The sequence below is a fragment of the Erythrolamprus reginae genome, chromosome 2 (genome assembly GCF_031021105.1).
Source record: "Erythrolamprus reginae isolate rEryReg1 chromosome 2, rEryReg1.hap1, whole genome shotgun sequence".
Taxonomy (NCBI): Eukaryota; Metazoa; Chordata; class Lepidosauria; order Squamata; family Dipsadidae; genus Erythrolamprus; species Erythrolamprus reginae.
The window spans coordinates 278,963,774-278,984,824 of NC_091951.1; positions in this window are offsets into that span (position 1 = coordinate 278,963,774).

A 21,051-nucleotide genomic window follows, 5' to 3' on the forward strand; every position below is an offset into this window, starting at 1 on the left:
GATTTGGTGGGCTCCTGTGAGAAAGAAAATGCAGAATTAAAATGGCCCTGGCCTCATCCAGCAGGGGTTTTCTTGTGCTCTTTTGTTTATTCACGGAGATGGATTGTATTCCAAATTACGGTATATGTGATTCTTTTAGTTCTCAGAGAAATATAATCAGGAAAATTGGAGTACGTGAACCAATGGATTTAGCCAAGAGGGTGGGAGGAGGAATTCAGCAGGCATTTTGTATATTTTAAAATTATGACTCTATAGGTGATAAAATTTCCTTTAGAATTTCTAGACAAAATCTCTTAATATTTTATTGTAGAATATTTTAATATAATTCTAGGCTATATGCTAGTTTCTAGAGAGTTTTTTGTGGATTTTACTGCATTTATTTTGCCAATTCCTGCAAGGGTAATATACTACAGAAAGGAAATTCAGAAAAAAATGAGGCCCATCAAGATGAAGAAAGTCAACCTTCAGTTTTGGAAATTCACTGGGTGATTTGAAAACCAATTGTTCTCTCTCAATCCAACCTATTCCCAGGGTAACTGTTGTGGGGATAGACATGATTTATTCTATTTAATTTACAATATTTATAACCCAATCTTGATTCTCTGTGTCCTATAACAACTGATACCAACTCTTAATTACATCAGCATTAATTTCTTCATCTTGGACCATCTCTTCATTGATGGACCAAAGACATCATTTGGTACTTTGTTCTTCAGATTGTAACTTGTCCTGTGTAAACATGTGAAACTCCATCAGAATTTCATTGAAGTAAATAGTAATGAAGATCAGACTGTTGCTTTTGGTTTATCAGTCAAAACAAAAAGCAAGATATACCCAATTCCAGGACAGGGCAAATGTTGGTAACTGTTCATAGAAAGCTAGCGATGAAGAATATTATAGAATTTGTGTGACCAGTTGCAGAAAATCTGGACAGTCTTTTGGATGTCATCTGAATTGTGAATGGGCAATTTAAGGGCTTTGTGGCATTTGCAGGAGGCCATAACATCAAGAGGCACCAGAGTAGTCTCAAAGGTGGCTTGAAGAGATGATCAGCAAATGAAAGCAATCCAGGAGCTGGGCAAGATCGTGTGGCTACTTCATTGGTTCAGAGAAATGGTGGTGGAAGAGCAACTACAGTGATGTTTATAATCAGCTGTTTGATTTAGTTTACATAGTTTACATCACCAGCTAAATTGTCCCAGTCTTCGGACAGGGGTGGCATACAAATCTAATAAATTATTTATTTATTTATTTTATTTATTTTTTTATTGGATTTGTATGCCGCCCCTCTCCATGGAGTCAGGGCGGCTAACAACAGTGATTAAAAAACAGCATGTAACAATCCAATACTAAAACAACTAAAAAACCCTTATTATAAAATCAAACATACATACAAACATCCCATGCATAAATTGTAGAGGCCTAGGGGGAAAGAATATCTCAGTTCCCCCATGCTTGATGGCAGAGGTGGGTTTTAAGGAGCTTACGAAAGGCAAGGAGGGTGGGGGCTATTCTAATCTCTGGGGGGAGTTGGTTCCAGAGGGCCAGGGCCGCTACAGAGAAGGCTCTTCCCCTGGGTCCCACCAAACAACATTGTTTAGTTGACGGGACTCAGAGAAGGCCCACTCTGTTGGACCTAACTGGTCGCTGGGATTCGTGCGGCAGGGTTATTATTATTATTATTATTATTATTATTATTATTATTATTATTATTATATAAAAGAAATATACAAAAATGCACAGTCCAAGCCCATTTCAAGTCTTTAAGAAGACACTCTGGTTTCCCTACAACCAACTGTCTGTACCAGGGATCTCCACAGTTGGTAACTTTAGACTTGTGGCCTTCAACTCCCAGAATTCCTCAGCCAGCAAATCAGGGAGTTGAAGTCCACAAGTCTTAAAGTTGCAAAGGTTGGAGAGCCCTGGTCTGTACCATTAGAAATCATATAAAAATTGCCCATTCCCCTAATGTAAAAATTCCCCATTCCCCTAATAATCGTTGAGTGATTTCAGTTGTTTCCTCTTTTTTTCTTCTTTTTTTTTTTGGTTGCTTTTAAATTGTGACTCATGGAATAGTAGCTCTGAGTCTCCAAAATAATTCATACTTTTACAATTGGTTCATTTCCAACCACAACCACAATCAGAGGATTTTCTGGGTAGCCCTGAATATTTCCATCATTGGAGAATGACTGTAATAGATAGGTATGCTTCATGTTTTCTTCATGCTAGTAACCCTGGAAAGCTGAACATCATTATCTCAGGTGTCAAGCACTTTTGAAAAGGGCACAGAATAAAAGAGGTTGTAACTAAATTCTTTCTTTTATAGCTGAGGTGACAACTCATCTGGAATTCAATTGTTCCTTGACATGCATTATAGAACCAAGCCTACTGTCAGACAGATTAGCTTGCTACTTTTAAAAAAATCTATTATATGACTAAACAGGACAAAAGAACCCAATTAGTAAAAGGCAGATTCCGCTACTTTGAGAATATCTACCCATCAGAGATTTTATCCTAGGTAATTGGGTGGAGGTATGTAGAAAGATAATAGCTGTATTATCAAAGCAATTGATTTAAAAATACATTGGTGTATGAAATGCACTCACACTGAGAGTCATATAAAATATGCAAACCTTTATATCACACCACGCATACATGTAGAAGCTTGCATTAAATTGGTTAAATTGGTTAATTTAGAATGCACACCCTAAATATGAGTTTTATGGGTGAGCAGAGTTAGGAAATTTTTAAATGAGATTTCTGAGTCTGAAGTTCTGCAGACCAAGAAAGTCCACCACACGGTCTTATATATAGTTTGTTTCCAAGCTCTTACATACAGCAATGGATCCCAGATAAAATTAATGCCTCTTGGCCTTTTCATAATATTGTCCCTGCTGTCCAAATTCAGGGGAAGTATCAGCAGTTATGTACTTAACAATAGTTTTGTGTGTTTGTGGATATTTTGTGGAAGAACTAATGTAGATTTAATGAGGAATCACATGCAAACTGCATGTATCAGAAGCCCTAGCTCTATTAAGATATTTATTTTGGGACACTCATATTTTAATTGTATTATTTATCTATTTAAAATATATGCGTTATTTACCCAAATTGAACAGAAGACACTAAAGACAATGATTAAAATAAAAATTTAGAATCATATAGAATAAAATGCAGATCTTAATCATGTAACCTAAACCCAGTGAGAAAGTAAAGTGGATACAGGGCTAGAATTAAATATCATCACTGAATATCTAATAAGGTTGCACAATGATGGGAATTCAAAAAGGAAAAGATTACACGCACTTGGTGCAATCACATGTTGTAACTCCAACACCTTTGATCAATATTTTCAACTTGTCCCTCTCACATATGGTTAATTGCACAGCTCTGATGCCTAGCAACCTGAAGGAAGGAAAGAAGGAGGGAAGGAGGGAAGGGAGGAAGGATGGAAAGAGAGAGAGAAAGAAAGAAAGAAAGAAAGACAGACAAGTAATTTTTCATCGCCTTCATTTGGGATGCATTTTGATTTCCTATTCTAGACTACATGCCTGATATATATAAACCAAGCCTGATCCTGTCTAGTTTCCAAGGAAAGCCAAGGTCAGCCAAGTGTTGCCATCTGCTGAGCTGTCCTTCCAAATTGTGGACACGGCAACAAAAGATCATAACACATATACTTAAAATACTTTCTTTGGATGTTGGCGTAATACAAATAGGACGTCACTCAATCAGAGAGCAGGCAAGTTCCTGCAATGTACATTTAAGATTTTTTTGCTTCAAGGATATTTGTGTCAAGTAAACCAGACAGAAAACATGACCAGATGAACTAATTCTACTTTATTCTAAGGCTACATTAATATAATATTGCAGGTCTGAAAGTACAAATCTCCCACCCTCTCCTTTACAGTATGATAAGTTATGAAAGGTCCCTTCTGAATCTTTTTTTCCACCCATTATATGGTTGTTGGCAGTGATGGGCTCCTACGGGAATGGCCAGAAACGCAGTTCCGGTAACAAAATTTGGAGCTCCACCCCAGAGCACCCAATTTGCACTGAAAGATGTTGAAACAAAATGCATAAGCCATGCCCACAGTATGGTAGTAAAAATTTTGGTAGCCCATCACTGGTTGTGTACTATGCCTCCTCTTATCAGATCATTCCCTAGGCCAGAGTATGCAATTTTAAACACGCTAAGAGCCACTTGGACCTGTTTCCCACAGAAAAAAAACCACTGGAAGCCACAAAACCTGGGTAGGCGTGGCCAACACAACATTACTCCCACCCAGTCACATGACCTGTCCCAGCCACGTCTATCCGGGTTTTGTGGCTCCAGGTGTTTTCTGTGGTAAATGGGTCTCCCCCTCCCTCTCTCCCTCTCTCTCCCCCTTCTCTCTCCTGTTTTTCTTTTTTCTCTCCCTCTCCCTCTCTTCCTTCCTTCCTTTCTCTCCTTCTCTCTTAATGTTTCCCTCTTTTCCATCTTTCATTTCATCTCTCTGCTTCTCTCTCATTTGTTTCTCTTTTTCTGCTCATTCTCTCCATCATTTTCTCATTTCTATTTATCTCTTCCCTCTCATTTTTCTTTTTTCTCCCTTTCATTTGTTTTTCTCTCTTTCCCTCTCCCTCTCTTTCTTTCTCTCCCCCATCACTCTCTGTTTCCCTCTTTTCCCTCTGTCATTCTTTCCCTCCAGCTCTACCTCATTTCTCTCTTCATCTCCATCTCTCTCTTCTCTCTCATTTGTTTCTTTCTTTTTCCCCTCTCTCATTCTCTCCCTCCATCATTTTCTCATTTCTCTTTCTTTTTCTCTCCATTTCTCTCTCATCTCTTTTTTATCTCTTCCCCTCTCTCTTCCCCTCCCGCTACTCCCTCTCTCTCATGCATATGTATGCTCCATTTTGAATCATTTCCAAAAACAGGCAAAGGTTGGTGTTTTTTTCCTGATGTTCTTTTTTCTTCTTTGGGTGCTTTTTACCATATGATTTAAAATCAAGAGTCATTTCAGCTTCCCAGATAAATGAGACTAGAAGGCAAGGGTGACAGCAGGGATGGAGACTTGCTCTAAACAAGAGGGAAGCGCTCCTCTACTTGCCTCCATCTCATGGAGGCTTCTTCCAGAGCTTCTTAGTCTTGCCTACACCTCTCTACTCTGAGACGTTGGCCTGGCCAGGCTGCAGTAGATGTTCTATGTTGTAATGAGCTGCAGCAGCCCATTATGAAGAGTGTGCTAAATCTAACTGCTGAGCACAGTGTCTTGCATAGCAACTGCTGTGCAAATACCTTGCACAGCATTAAATGGGCCCCAGAAGGAGGAGGGGATATAGTCTGCCCCATTGTGAAGTATGCTTTTGCTGTGGACAAGGTGTGCAAGAGCAGTGGGCAGCCCATGGAGGAGGTGTGGGGTCTTTCCCCCATCCTGTGCCAAAGGAAAGCCAGCCGGGCTTCACCTTCCCTCTTACCCTTTCCCCCTTCCCCCAGCTCCCTTCCCCCCACTTACTTTGGGACAGAGAAGCATGCACTGGAAACAGGTGTTGGCTTGCCCGCAATTCTCCTTGTTCCTTGAGGCCTGGCTTGCTGAGGGAGCTAACAGCCCTGATGCCTCTGATGCCCACCAGCCCTGGCCCCAACAATCTCTGCCTGGGGAAGGTACAGGCAACAGAAAACAAGTAAAAACATAGCTCTGGGGCAAAGGAGATGAGATTGGGGAAGACACAAGAAAGCGGCACATTTCAAAGGTGGCAGCTTGTATCTGGAGGTGCCAAACAGCATCCCACTGTGAGAGCCAGGCCACGCCTCTCCACTGTCCAACTTGCCAATGGGGGCACTTCTGCTGGGCCATCTCCCACTGGACTATTGTGCTCAGCATTTGGCAGGGATGGGGAGCCTTCCCCACGCTGCCCCTTCTTTCTCTTGGCCTGCCGATAAGGGAGGAGGAAGGTCAGATTTGAGGGATGGCCCCCACCCTGCAAGATCCACCCCTGCCATTCTCTCCTAGCCCTCTTTGCTGGCAGCAACAGCAAATGTACTGCAATGAAGGTTGAATGATGTTGCTGTACAAAGGCAAATGCAGTGGCTCTTCACTTCTGCACTATGTCTCCAGCCATGCCACTGCCACAACAAGGCAACAGCTCTTTTATCCCTCTGCCATGACAGAGCCACAGTGGAGGGCCAAAAGAGCCAACCTCCACCCTAGGCAACATCTCTTTGCCCTGTTTTTCAAGTTCTTTCTCACATCTTGCCCTCCACTTAATGTGCGCAAAGATCAGGCTCCTTTTTTTTTCAAACAGCCACTCAGTGAAGTCTGTAATATAGTTAGCAAAGTGAAAACAAACAGGTTTCCTAGGAGAAGGTGACCAATTACTAGCTGGAGCTTGAGTGCAGTTAAAATGGCTACAAAATTAAACCTACCTGTAAGGCAAACATATGGGGAAAATACTGTGTGAGATTTGTCCTTCACAACTGAGAGCCACAAATAAAGCTGACTGAGTTGATGGAGATGTCCTTTATGGGTTTTTAAATGCCTTTGCTTCCTTTAGCACATTTTGACCTGACAGAGCTGGCTAAGCTGTAAGTGCACGTCATGTAACAAGAAGGCGGTATTATTTTCAACAAAGTTTAATGCAAAAGGCTCTGATAAATAGCAACAATAGAGCTCTCAAGCACTACAATCAATATCTAATGGCCTAATGTAAATCCAGCCCATGGATGGATCTGGCAATCTAGCAAAAGCAACAAGACAGATGCCCACTCGCAGTGGTACATCTTGGGGGAGGGAGGTGTTCCTGAAGCCAGCTAAGAAAAGGACACAATGATGCTGTAAAGTTGCCTTGTTTTGTTGCAGAGATATGGCTATTTTTATCTTTGCTTTTAATGAGGTGGAGGGAAAGGAGATCAGAGATGCTCCCAATAATCTGAAAAAGAAAAAGATAATGGAGATGATGGAGAGGGACGGAAGGAAGGGGGAGGGGGAGGGAGGGGGAGGGAGGGAGGGAGGGAGGGAGGAAGGAAGGAAGGAAGGAAGGAAGGAAGGAAGGAAGGAAGGAAGGAAGGAAGGAAGGAAGGAAAAGGAAGATGTTTTCTCATTTAATTGTACATTGTATTCGGGTTACATTTTTTGGAAAATATTTATTAAAATATTAGCAATAGATAATAATCTGTCAGCAGAGGATTCCTCCCAGTTTGGACCAGTTTTATGGAACTTGTAGTAACTTGGCCACCTGGGTCACTAAAACTGGCAGCAACGTAGGCCTATCACACCCTTGAATGGGCTCTCTTCTGGTATCTTAGCTGGTGACAGACAAACACCCCAAATTCTGTCCCCTTGTATGTCCCACTGGTCAATTTTTCTGTCAGCTTATAATTACAAGTTGGTTTATCATCCTGGGAGGGACATACCTAATACAGATGATCTCAGCAGGTGCCCACTCCCTCAATCAGTTCAAAACCTGGCCCCTGTCTCCTCCAGTTACTAATTGAGGAGACCACCATGCCCTTGAACCACAGCTGATATAGCTTTGCATTCCTCCAAAGATCAGATTATTTCACAAGTCCTTGACTGGATACACAGGGGATGGCCAAGGGAACAGTTCTCAAAGAACTTTGGGCTGAGGCAACATGAGCTGTCTGTATTGAGGGGGTGTTTGTTATGGGGTAGTCGGGTAGTGGTCCCACCAGCCTTAAGGACTGCAGTACTGCACAACCTACATGAAGGACACCTGGGAGTTTTGGGCCACAGTGATGTCAGGTAAGGTGGACAATGCCATCACTGAAAGGGTTGGGTCTTGTCAGAGGTGCCAACAGTTGGGCTACCAAAGACGGGCTACAAAAATGGTGGAAGGTCTTAAGCATAAAACTTATCAGGAAAGACTTAATGAACTTAATCTGAAGGACAGAAGGAAAAGGGGGGACATGATCGAAACATTTAAGTATGTTAAAGGGTTAAATAAGATTCAGGAGGGAAGTGTTTTTAATAGGAAAGTGAACACAAAAACAAGGGGGCACAATCTGAGGTTAGTTGATCAGAGGCAACGTGAAAAAACATTATTTTACTGAAAGAGTACTAGATCCTTGGAACAAACTTCCAGCAGACATGGTTGGTAAATCCACAGTAACTGAATTTAAACATGCCTGGGATAAACATACAGTATATCCATCCTAAGACAAAATACAGGAAACAGTATAAGGGCAGACTAGATGGACCATGAGGTCTTTTTCTGCCATCAATCTTCTATGTTTCTATGTTTCTAACATGCCAGTCCTCCTCGAAGCACCTTCCAGGGAATGGGAACTTCCCAAAGGCCTGTGGTCAAGAATCCAGATTGACATGGTAAGCCTAATGCAAGGGCAGACATTTTTTGTGATAGTGGATGTTTATTCAAAGTGGGTAGGGGTTGGCCCTCATGCCATCTACTACCTCTGAGGCTATCATCAGAGTCTTATGCAGATTATTTACTACACATGGGCTCCCTGATGTTGTAGTGTCAGACAATGTTTATGTTTATCTCTGTCTCGTTCAAGGTATTTTTCACCAGTTTAAGCATCAACCATCCTTTTTCACCCTTCTAGCTGAAAGAGCTGTGAAATCAGCCAAAGAGGTATTGTCAAGATTAGGGCTAGGGAACTGGTAAGAGAACATAATCAATACATTATAACCCAACACACAACTTCAAGCCCAGTCTCCAACCATGGCCCAGCATAATTACTCACGGACCGCCTCCTCACAACCATATTGGACAGGTTACACCCTAATTATGTGCCTGACATCTCAATAGACTCAACCAGTAGGGCCAGGATCTTTTCTGTGTGGGATTCAGTCTAGGCCAGAAACCATGGTGGCGAGCCTCATTGGCTATCAGTGCAGGTTCTTGCAGCAACAGGCCCCTATTTATACAGAGTAAGTCTGGAGGACAGGAGACTATGGTGGTGTCATGGTGACCAGCTTACAGGATGATCCTTTGCTTCCATACTAGACTCTGCTGCCCCCAGGCCAACCGTAGAGGCCGTGAACTGCTACTAACCGCTCCTGCCAATGACCACCCTGATGTCCCTAGACTATATGATCCCAGTACCCAACCTGCCTCCTTAGATCTTCTCCAGAGTCCAGGGTTCCTGATGAAGCACCTCCATCTCCAGTCACAGATCCAAAGACTCCTGGCCTGACCATGCCTGTAGAGCTGTGGCACTTGATGAGACTGTGGAGGTACCCAACGCATCTCCAGGACTACGCATGCACCTTCTGGGAGGGGTGCTGTGTCTCCACACTCGAAATCTACCTAGTAACTAAGAGCTATTTTACTATTGGCTGTCATTTGACAGCTCAACTAGTGGGAAAATTACAGCCCACCAGCTATAATTTTGACAGCCACTATATACTGTAAATAGCAGCCTGACAGAGGCTTGCCTGTTGCCGGTTACTGCTTTGTTCTGTTGACAGCTGTGTTCTGTACTAACCACTATCTCGTCCCAGTTCCTGGCCCTGTTGTTCTACCAAGCCAGAACACTGCCATAGCTTAGTCATTGTTCTGCAAATTTTTGGCTTACCACACTTGGAAAAAGGGAAATAAAAATCTGTTTTATGTAGCATTTGTCAAAAGAAGTATCTGGATTGATGATGATTTTGGAAACTTCTAGGTAAATAAAATAAATAAACAAAAAACCCCAAAAACCCCAAAAAACTGGATTCCCAGACCAAAAAGTCTAATTTCAACCACTCAAACTGCTCTTGTTAACCAGAGACATAACCTTGTGAATGATAAAACATTCTGTTTCACATTGGAAAGATTGTGGGTAACAGCATTGGTTATGAATGCACTGATGTAATGGAGCTTTCTCTTTGAAATCACCAATAATGCAATTTTTGAATGTATGGAGAATTTACCCTGATTCCAATACAGGTGGATAGGAATGCACATTGTTTGTAGTATCTTCTAGCATTGCCCAGTGATCATTGGAACAATGAAAATATTGTTTTTGTGTTACTTTGGCACATAATGATTATATGACTCAAAAAGATACTATGGGTTTTCCCCACAACTAAATGAAGATACTAATCACTCATTCTGGAGAACTCAGAAAACTATATCAGCATAGATTTAGCTGCCTGCACTATTGGTGATAGTGGCTGTGGTTGTTTTTTTGTAGATTTCTACTCCCAAATGATACTGTCTGAATCTATGCATAGCATAGTTGGTTGAGGCCTTTCTGCATTATATTAACCTTTCTTATGGCTGTTACCGGCTGATGAGAAAATATCTACTTATCATAGTATAGTAGCAGGAATAGTGGAGATCTGACTACAGAACTCTATCCATCGCAGCAAGTATCTTTCTGTTCTTCCTTCTTGTCTTCTGTTGTAAACTAAACTTTTTTTAAAGAAGACATATGAATCACAAAAAAGAATTGAGACAAAAATCAAGGCAGGCAGAACTGGATCTATTCATTCAGATCTGATATCAGGCATGATCTGCTGAGAATTTTCCCTCTCCTAAGAGAGATAAAATGGTAGACCATTTTGTGTAGATGTTACAATTCTCTTCCCCTGGAGGTATAAATGGGAAAAAACAATCTTGGATTTTGAAAATTGGTAAAGGAAAACCTGTTCTACTCTATTTTTGAACCAAGATCCTGTCTTTTGTAAACTACTCAAGACTCATTTATACCGCCAGGCATGGGGGAGTTGAGATAGCCCTTCCCCCTAGGCCATGCATGGTATGTTTGTGTGTATGTTTGGTTTTATAATAGGGGTTTTAGTTGTTTTTTATTTTTGGATTGTACATGTTGTTTTTATTATTGTTGTTAGCCACCCCGAGTCTATGGAGAGGGGCGGCATACAAATCCAATAAATTATTATTATTATTATTATTATTATTATTATTATTATTATTATTAAGATGTCGAATACAAGAATCAAAGGTAAGTTTGGATTGGTACAAACAATCCTGGTTTGGAATTAGCAAAAGATGATCAAGACAATTCTACCAATTTGCTTTCTGTACATGTATATCTGGTGATGGGACGCTGTCAGAATAGTGACCATTTTTTAGACAGGCGGGTCTCGACCTTGTAGGCATTATCTGAGAGTGACTACAGTCTAAATGTGGCCCCTCAGCCTAAAAAAGACTAAATGATCTGCCACTAATTGCATGGATCAGATCCCCTGTCACATACTACTTGTCCTCAAGCACCAATTTTGCTTTCTGGCTATTACTGACATCCCTACAGTCATAAATCTTTTCCCCAGCAGCAGTTTATGCATGTTAGGTCCTGATTGGATTATCCTCTGCAAAATGATGCCGACTTTGCACTGAAGAATTATGAATGCCTTTCACCTTCTCAAATCTGATGTTAATACCATGAAGTGCATCAGGCAATAGGCCTAACAATATCTATCAAACAAAAATGCTGATATTAAAAACACATTTCTAAATGTTCAGAAAATATCTTTGTTACATGAAGCAATGTAACAGTGAGGCTGATTGCTGATATTTAACTGCCACATGGTAGGCTAATCTCTGACCTAATTTGTGGATTGTCTCCTGGGACCTCTTTTCAGTGGCTTTGATGGAGAGGTTAGGAGGGATGGGGGCTGAAATGCTGCCATATGCTATAGCATATGTATAGTTAGTTTACACTGAACTGATGTCAACATGCAGCCTTCCAATTTAAGCATATCCTGACAAATCCTATTCTGCTGTATCTTGTCAACAACATTGCCTCAAAAATGCAAACAACTGGAAGGATTTGGGCTATTGTAACTAATCAATTCATGAAAATTTAAACCTATTTTACATATTCTATTTTTTAAAAAGAAAAATTCCTTTCCAACACAACCCTGCCTGGATCTCTTTTGTAAGCAGCTACTCAGAAAGGACAAGGTAACAAAAAATCATCTCCTTTTATATACTGCTTCAGATATAGTCCAATCTAAATCATTCAAGATTTCCAACGCAAACTATGGAGCTGCTTGTAAAGTATTATTTAGGTGCTCAAAATAATCATTTGGGTGTTTTTTTCCAAGAACATATTTTCAGCATAAGGACACAGAGAGAAGGTAGAAATAAATTACAGGCAGTCCTCTATTTACAACTGGTTCATGGTTATGATGGATGCCCCAGAAGCCACTTACAATCCAGTTCCAAAGTTCCAATGACTGTACATCCCTTCAAAGTCACATGACTACATTTCTAGCCATTGGATCATCTTTATTGCTGATTGCAACACTCTGTAGTCACATGACCATGATTTATGATGAGTTGTGGGGGTTTTTTGCAAGATTTTCAGGGGAAAAACCACCCATTGGAATACATTGATTTGCTTAATGTCCATGGCATTCACTTACTGACTGCTGTGTTCACTTAATAATCACTTCAAAAAAGTTGAAAAATTAGGCTCGGTCATGTGAGTATGTTGACTGTTGTGATTTACAATAAAAATTCTGGACCCATTATAGCCATAAATCAAAAATTACATGTATGAGCAAGTAGGAGAAATGAGGAAGAGCAACAGACATGATAATGGACCTAATGTAATAGGTTCACATGCTTTTTCTCTGCTATGGTTCATCAATCAGTCTTAAAAGAATATTCTCTTTTACTGCATTAGTCCTTAATCCTTGCTTTTGTTGCCATCACTGAAATTCATGCTAATTCTATTTACAGGCCATTGTGCATGGGAAGGAAATTTTAAACCTTAAATTCACAGCAACTTTCCTTTGGAACCTATTAGGTAATTTGGAAAAAAAGAGAAGGATAATACCCCATTTATGCTAATGAAGTATTTTTTCCTTTTTAAAAAACATTTTGGGAGAGATCAGTTGGAAAAAAAAGATAGAGAGCCTTTGTAACGTAATAGCTAAGACTGCGTTTCTTCATCTCCTAAGTAAAAGGAAATTATTAGTAAAAATAAAAAAATCCCTAATATCTAAAAAGCTCCCTAAGAACTTAAATTAACCGAGAAGGAAAAACAAAACAAATAAGATGAAAAGCAGATATTAACTCCCATTTCTGTCTATAATTCCTGAAGATTGCAAACACTGTGATTATTTGTGAGGAAAGATAAGTTGAATGTCATTTTAAGATTAGCATAGCTTTGGTGGATGTAGAGATTCCACACCCTGGAAAGTTTGAGGGAGGATATCACAAGCTGTTTCTACATATGTTACCGCATATGGCAAAATTTCAGTCACTTGGTCTAAATTATTCTTTGTCCTCAGAGTCAACAAATGACTGTTTCACGTGGGAATACTGTGTTGAATTAGGTCATAGTCTGAGTGAATCTCTACTCCTGCACTAACTACATGATGATAAAAATAATACTTTATAAAAAATGAATTCAATGTTATTATCTGAAATAATTTCAAGTATGGATTCATAAAGTATTGCTTATAACAAATTCTGAGTAATAACCAATTATATCTATCGATCAGAAGAAGAGACCCTATTAGCAGACAGCTTTGAAGAGCAATTTGGAAAAATGATGCAGATATTCCGTTTTGCAAGCAGAATTTGTTCATATGATATTTATTCATTTATTTCACTTGAAGATTTGTTGCAGACTTGGAAGAAAGATCCCATGGATATTTGACAAATGATTTTGTTCCTTAAAGCTCTTTAGATAAATGTCATAAATAATGACCACAGAAAAGAAAGAGTGGATTTAAAAACACTTCATAATTTTTGTGTGTGCGTTTCTATGTTTGTGTATGTGTATGTGACTATAGATCTTTTTTCCTCCTAATATGCATGAGAAATGCCCATTTAATTATTCCTCCTTATTTTGTGTAAAAGCTTAGCTATTGAAAAGAACAAAAAGATACATTTTTAGTTTAGCCCTGATATTTTGAAATGCACCAAATGCACGTTTTTATTTATGATTAAAATAAATCACTATTATGATTGTCATGGAACTTTTTTTTTTAGAAAAGGAACATCTTGTATTAATTTATCATCATAGGGCTATTATTTTCACACTCACTAAGCTATATGCTAATATTCCTAAGGGACCCACAAACCATCTTTAGTCCTCTTTTTGCAGCCCCCGGGGCTCAGTTCTAATTGTGTGATTTGTCATGGCTTTTAATGAATGATATGAGGGTTAAAAGGAGCAAGGTCAGATGCAAAGAGACAGAGAAGGGACAGAGAAGAGACAGGCCTATTACCGTAACAATGCGCTGATGTCAACCATTTTCCAAGTGACAAAAAATAACCCTGTCTGTTGGAAACAAAGGTAGTAAAAATATTCAAGCAGTGCTAGCTAGCTAACTAGATACATAGAGAGAGAGAGAGAGAGAGAGAGAGAGATGACAGACAGACAGACAGACAGACAGACAGACAGACAGACAATCAATAATCAACCAAGTTTTTTATGAATACCGTTATTATTATTTAAATCAAACAATATAACTTAATTCTTAATAACTGAATCAATCAATGATTAACACTGCCAGCATTTAATATATAATACATTACTTAAATATTACAATGTTATTGTACAGTAATACCTCATCTTACGAACCTAAATGGTTCCGGAAGTAGGTTCGTAAGGAGAAACATTCATAAGACGAAACATCGTTTCCCATAGGAAACAATGTAAAAGCGATTAATCCGTGCAAAAAGAAAAAAAATCGCAAAATGGCGTTCCGCTGGGTGCCGCCGCCCGGCTGTCACCTTTTAAAACAGCCGGGGGGCTTCTCGACGTTCTCCTGAACCTGAACCTGAACCCGAACCTGAATGTTTCAGGTTCGGGTTCGGGAGGCCGCCCAGAAACGTCGCCGCCCGGCTGTCACCTTCTGAAACAGCCAGGGGGCTTCTCGGCATTCTCCCGAACGCCAAACCCAGAAGTTCGGGTTCAGGTTCGGGTTCCGGAGGCCACACAGAAGCGCCTGGCTGTTTCAGAAGGTTACAGCCAGGCGCCGCCGCTCAGCGGAGCGCCGTTTTTGCGATCGGCGGCGGCATTTTTGACTGATCTGGAGGCTAGAAAGAAGATGGGGAATCCCAATAGGGAATTCCATAGGCAGAGCTTTGACGTCACGAAGACGTCCGACCGGAACCGGAACCCGACCCCGAACTTCCAGGTTCGGCATTCAGGAGAACGCCGAGAAGCCCCCCAGAAGGTGACAGAAGGTGACAGCCAGGCAGCGGCACCCAGCAGAGTGCCATTTTGCGATCTGCGGTGGGTTCATAAGCCGAAAAAAGTTCATAAGAAGAGGCAAAAAATTTCCAAACCCCAGATTCGTATCACGAGGGGTTCGTATCACGAGGGGTTCATATCATGAGGTACCACTGTATTTATAAAGCTTATTTTAAACTTTTTTAAAAATATCACGTTTCTATTTTACCTGATCAATTTCGGAGATAGACGGGCAGAACCTGGGGGCAGAGTCAAGAGATGAATTAGCCTGGAATCATTACTTTCCCACCAACTGTCCAAGTCTCACCCCTCTTGAATTCCATTAACTCTTATCTAGTGCCAGTTTAGTGGTGACCATTAGTCAACTAAATTCTTTATACAGACCTGAGTAAGAAATCACTGGAATAACTGTGTGAACTTATTGTGTGATCCAGATTCTTCATACCTGACAGTATGGAAAACTAAAATGGATTATTCTGTTTATGCAAATAAATATATTAATAAAGATAAAATACAGAAATGCAAGAGTGTCGGGGAGAAGGACTCAAAAGATCATGATGTGGTCCAGCAGTCCAGGAGGTGTAATTGAAATTTATTTATTGAATGATTGATGTAATTTTATTTGATTTAGGAGGCCTCTCAACTCAAGAGAATTCTGGATTGTACAATATTAAAAATTGTTGAAACGCACCCCCACTGATAAAATAAAAAGCGAGCAATATCTATCTGGAAGAAGACTTTTAAACAACATAAACTGGGTTAGCCATCTTACTTACATTTAATGCACATACAGAGGTAATGGATTTGGATCACACTTTGGTGAACACCATCTCTTTTTTTTAGTCCCTAGGTATCAAGCTGCAAAAATCCACATTTCCTAGTTAAATACATTATTTTATTAAAATGTTTAACATACTTTTAATTGCTGAAATGCTTTGATATTATCAAAGGTCAGGTTGTATTTGCATGAGATGAAAGCGGTGCACAGGGAATAACTCATTTTTAAGATATATTTTCAGTTTATAACATGAAGTCCTCTAAATACTCTAGAACATCTTTTCAAATAACTAAAAATCTTAGTGGAAAATCTATTTATGGAAAGGTACAAAGCTCTTTTTAAAGCTTGCCTACTTTTTTGTTCTGCCGGCATGTCTCAACCACCCATAATTACAGGGTAATTAGTCCAGAAAGACACACACCACACGATAGAAGGAAAACCCAAAAGTCTTTATCAACAGAAAAAACAGAAACAGCTCCCTTTTTAGATGTCAAAGGGATTTTCTGGTACACACAAGGCACAGGTTAAGTGCAATCCAAATGCTCACCCAATAACTGGGAAATTGAGTCCAATTCTAAAGTCCAGAAAGTCCACACACAATCTTGAACAGCAAAAACCACGATCTTGATGAAACTATGAATCAGATAAACTGCCACGAGGCTAAAACAGCAGGCTGCTCTTTTAGCTATTGCACTAATTACAGCAGCCCCACCCAACCACAGGTGGCCTCATTTATCTCCTGTAATAATCCTTCAGTTGTTGTCTCCTATGCATCACTCTACGCATGTGTAGATGTGTCATACATTCTTGTTCCGAATCTAGGGATGATAAGGATGATTGATCTCCTCCTGGGCTGTCTGCCAAACTCCCCTCTTCCAAGTCACCCCACCTTCTTCTTCTTCCGAGGAAACTTCACTACCTGACTCTGTCGGCAATAAAACAGGCCTATGACATGTTGATGTTTCCCCTGCATCCACCTCCACATTCCTTGGGGCAGGAGCTGGGCCAGAGCCAACCACAACACTCTTTTTCCCTAATAAATTGATTGTTGAATACACACAGGAGGCTACTTTAAGTTTCATGTAAGGTGACAAAAACAGAACACAAAGCAATAACCTATTTTTAAAAGCTAAGATTACAACAAATAGAATCTTTTAAAACATAGTTCCACAAAAACAAGCTCTGTTACAAGTGCTAGAAATAGAAGGGGCCACCAGGGAAAAGTGGGTTGGATCTAGCAAAAGTATTCAGGTGTTCGTATTTGTGAATAACTTTTCTTTTTCTAGATATTTATTGTCTATACCCCTTTAAAAATATTTTCTATTGTGTCATTCTTTCTCTTCTATCCTTGTTTCATTCCTGATCACTTCAGGTACATGATGTGTAAGTATATCACTTAAAAATCATTGCAGTATTAATTAGAAAAAATGGAGAGATGTCCAAGAAGCCATATATACAGTTCTACAGAGGAATCATTGAGTCTGTCATCTGCACCTCTATAACTGTCTGGTTTGGTGCTGCAACCCAACAGGACTGACACAGACTTCAGAGGATAATCAGAACTGCAAAAAGAACAATTGCTGCCAACCTGCCTTCCATTGAGGACCTGTATACTGCAAGAGTCAAAAAGAGGGCGGGGAAAATATTTACTGACCCCTCACATCCTGGACACAAATTGTTTCAACTCCTACGCTCAAAACGTCGCTACGGAGCACTGCACACCAAGACAACTAGACACAAACGCCATCACTCTACTAAACAAATAATTCCCTCAACTGTCAGACTTTCTACTAAATCTGCACTTCTACTAGTTTTTCTCATCATTCCTATCACCCATTTCCTCCCATGTTGACTGTATGACTGTAACTTGTTGCTTATATCCTAAGATTTTTATTAATATTGCTTCTTCATTGCTTATTTGACCCTTATGACAATCATTAAGTGTTGTACCACATGATTCTTGACAAATGTATATTTTATTTTATGTACGCTGAGAGCATATGCACCAAGACAAATTCCTTGTGTGTCCAATCACACTTGGCCAATAAAAAATCCTATTCTATTCTATAAAAGTCTCAGGAGTACAGAATATCTTTTCTTGAGTATCCTTGGCTTAAGAGCCCCATACAAAATCTGAGTCAACATTTTGTAGTGTCTAGAGGCCCTTCTTGATCATTCTCAAATGTTTGCTTGTCAGAATGAGTTGCAAGCCACCTTCATTCATGCCTATATATATATACATACAATTTTCATTTATTAGTTGACATGATTTATATTGCAATAACTCTGAAACAGAAAAATTAAAATTACATCAAAACTACATTCATAATTACATTAGTAATTCAAGTAACTGTTATTTAAGGTCACAAAAATAAATTCCAAGTTATAATAGGAAAAAAATTAAAATCAACCAGCAACAGACCTTGCTTAACCTAGACTAACCATCTGGAAAATAGCTACCACCCGAGCTTGTCCTCACTACTAAAAATGGTGTGGAACGAAGAAGCCTTGGAGACAAATTGTTTGCAGATGGGCTGGCCCTATGATAGGTTGGGATTTATTGTGATAACTAGAACCTGGTATTTATAGTGATAATCAAAACCTGAAATATAAATTGGAACAATCTCAAATTGGAATGATTCATATTAATATTGATTGTTTTCTGATTACTCATTTGTACCCTATGACAATATTTAAGTGCTGTACCTCATGATTCTTGACAAATGTATCTTTTATTTTATGTATACTGAAAGCATATGCACCCAAGACAAATTCCCTGTGTATCCAATCACACTTGGGCAATAAAGAATTCTATTCTATTCTACTCTGTTCCGTTCCATTCCATTCCATTCTATTCTATTCTATTGATTTATAGTGATGAACCTAGAATTGCAGCCAAAAGTCCGTGGAGAGCTAATGCATCTTATGAGGCAGCAATATTACATGAGTCAAATGTGAAATGTCAAGAACTATTCACATTGCTACTTTATCATTTCCTGCATGTTTTGATGGAAACTATATGCTTTTTCTTTTCTTTTTATTTCTTTTCTTAGATGGAGATCATTTTTTGTACTGGTACTACTGTATGTATTTTAACATAACCATGTTGACTATATATGCCACTGGGCCACTTGGCACAGCCCTCCACCATTAAATTGAAATGTATCTCTAAACATTCAATATTCAAAATAAGTGTATCAAGTTAAATAATGTTTATACTCTTGTATACTGTCTCTATATATGTGTGTGTATACATACATATATGAATACATATACTTTTTCTATATTTAAACAATATCTGCGGAGAGGGACGGAATACAAATCTAATTAATAATAATAATAATAATAATAATAATAATAATAATAATAATAACAACAACAACAACAACAATAATAATAATAATAATAATAATAATATCATTTTAAAAATTCAGCCATTTCAGCAAAGCTAGTGCAAACGTAAGGAAAGAGCAGGCAGAGCAGAAAGGAGAGTTAAGTGCATCATCAGCTTAGAATCCTTACGTTCCTATAAATAGTCCACACCCCACCCCTCTAGAATTCGGTTGACCCTTATCTGTCATCAAATTAGTACTGAACTTTAGTTGACTAGATTCTTGTATATGGGCTTGAGCAACAAATCTTTTGAACTGTAACTGAACATATGATCCTAATCTTTTATGCCTGACAGCTATGTACGAAAAGTTGAAATGTTAAGCTAAAACCAGGATGCCAGATCCTCTCTAGTCCTTCCTGAAGTGGGTTGCTCTCTGCTGTCCCTGCTTATTTTGAATTTTTCCAGGCAAACAGGCACATTTCTCAACAAAACACTGGGCTGTACCTATTTGAAGCCCAGAAACCTTCTTAGAGATAGGCTTTTGTTGTTTTGCACCATCAGTTTCCATATCTTGCATACATACGTACCAGTGAAGGGCTACAAAAATTTTACTACCATGCTGTGGGCATGGCTTATTTTGTAGGTATGGCTTGCCAGCCATGTGACCAGGTGAGAGTGGCTTGACGATCGTGTGACCAGCCTGGCTTAAAGGTCATGTGACTGGCTTAAAAGTGGCCAACTTGACATCACATTAGGGTTAGGATGCCTGGCCTCTCCTCGCTTCAAAGAGATACAATTTCCCTATCTATTTACTATTACTGAACACCAAAAATATACTATTTAATTCTAAATATATATATGCCATATGTGTACATACATATTAAACACAGGCACACAAAACTATACATTATCTACTATATAAACTGTATGTGTATGTACACACGCACGCACAGCTTTTCTAAAATTCAAATTACACATTCAACCTCATTTACTGCAATAGGAAACACATACCCAAAGCCCAGAAGGAAAAAAAAAGAAAACAATTCAATTTTTTTCTACCGGTTCTGTGTACCTGCCCAAAATTTTTCTACCAGTTCTGCATACCTGATCGTTCCCATAGGAGCCCATCACCGATACAGGTGTATACACATACACACACACACTTCTGCGTGCATTAGATAATATAAGGAGATTTCTGTACTCTTTAAGTGCCTAGATTACAGGATCACCCACCATCCCTGAATAGGAAATAGCGCTACGTTTTTAAAAAACCTGGCACCCTTTTTTAAAAAATAGCATGAATCTATAAGTATATACAATGCTGTAGCTGATCGGCCCTTTTGTTCTTGCATTCCAGTTCATGCAGAGCCTGTTGAAAATGATCTCCATCATTAAAAGAAAGAAAAAGAAGAATTGTGGACATGATTGTTGGGGGGGGGGGTGGACAGAACTGCCACAAAGCTGGCATGAGAAGCAACTGGTAACAACACACTGCCAAGCCACCTAGGGTGTTTGTCTCACTGATGAGATAGAAACAGCATGAAATATTTTTTTCTGACATTTTTGGTAGGACAGTTTTTCTGTCACCAGCTTCAGTACGCTCTTGCCTTGCTTGATCAGAATGCACATAATGATTTAATGTCATATTTCCCAATGAACTGCTTAAAAAGAAAAAGTGCTTAAAAAGAAAAAAAAGAAACCCAGGACTATTTAGAAAGAGGCACACATTGTGTCAAAATCAGTGAACGCACATCAAAAGAAATGTACCAAGAAGTCCAGTCTATACCACTGACTTTGTTAACTTAAAATGGTCAT